Below are 1,101 nucleotides of genomic sequence, written 5' to 3'. Positions count from 1 at the left end.
TGTGGCTGAAAACAAACCGTGCAGGACGTGAGGAACAGACACATCCCTTTGCCACAGGGGATTTCCAACCTGCTGCTCCCCATTGTTCTCCCCAGGAACAACCAAGGGCTGCCCATCCCTGTTCTTCCTCCATCCCTTGCTATGGGGGAGAGAGGGGGAAGTGGGAAGGGGGTGAGCTCAGCTCCAAGCAGAGCTTGGGGATAGGGGACACCCAGCTGGTGGCCAGGAGCTGAGGGAGGACCAGTGCAAAGGTTTCAGTGCTCACGAAGGGCTGGGGATGCCACAGCCCCTCCATGGTAGGGCTGTGCTGTGTGTCTTTGTGTTCTGGGGGTGGGATGGGAGGCTGAGAGCAAGGCTGGGGGCTGCTCTTTAGCTCCATAGGGGGGGATTGAGGGTTAGGAGTTTGTGCCATCCCCTCCCTCACCTGTCCCAGGTCTGCTGAGCTCTGGGATTTGCTGCTGTGATGGATGGGAGGGTGGATGCGGAGTCCTGCAGGGATCCTTCCTCCCTGTAGCCCTTTTCTAACGTTCCTGCTTTATGATATTTCTGTGGCTGGATTTAACAACGCATTTTTGTTTTGGAGTTAATATATACATATATATTCATTAATGGAATGTTTGTTTACAGATGACTTCCCCTTTTTAGTGCAATAAAGACTTTCTAAAACAGATGCAAATGGTACCCAGCTCCTGATGCTCCTTCGCTTTCTATTATCCCATGTGCTGCTGACCCCCTGTGATGGGAAGCAGTGGGGACAGCCTTTCCCCCCTTTCCCCCCCCAGCTGTTCCAGGCCAGCAGCTTATTCTGCTTTCTTCTTTTCTTTCCCTGCCTTCCATCTCTCAACCCACTTCTAACAAGCAGCTGCTGAAGCAGAGAGGGAGGTTTGCCCGCAGCCTAAATGCCATTTTTCTCATTTCCACCATACTAATAATTTGTCATTTTTAGTAGAAATAAAGGATAGGAACACTAAACAGATCCGCCCTCCTTCCTCCCAGCCCCACAGGGCACAGAAAGCAGCGTGGTGAGAACTTGGCAGGTGCCAGGAAATTAGTTTTTTTTCTTTTAGAGGTGTAAAAGCCACACCAGTTAGCAATAAAATG

This window comes from Meleagris gallopavo, chromosome 30 (assembly GCF_000146605.3).
Source record: "Meleagris gallopavo isolate NT-WF06-2002-E0010 breed Aviagen turkey brand Nicholas breeding stock chromosome 30, Turkey_5.1, whole genome shotgun sequence".
Classification (NCBI taxonomy): domain Eukaryota; kingdom Metazoa; phylum Chordata; class Aves; order Galliformes; family Phasianidae; genus Meleagris; species Meleagris gallopavo.
Note: the sequence above shows the minus strand (reverse complement) of the source record.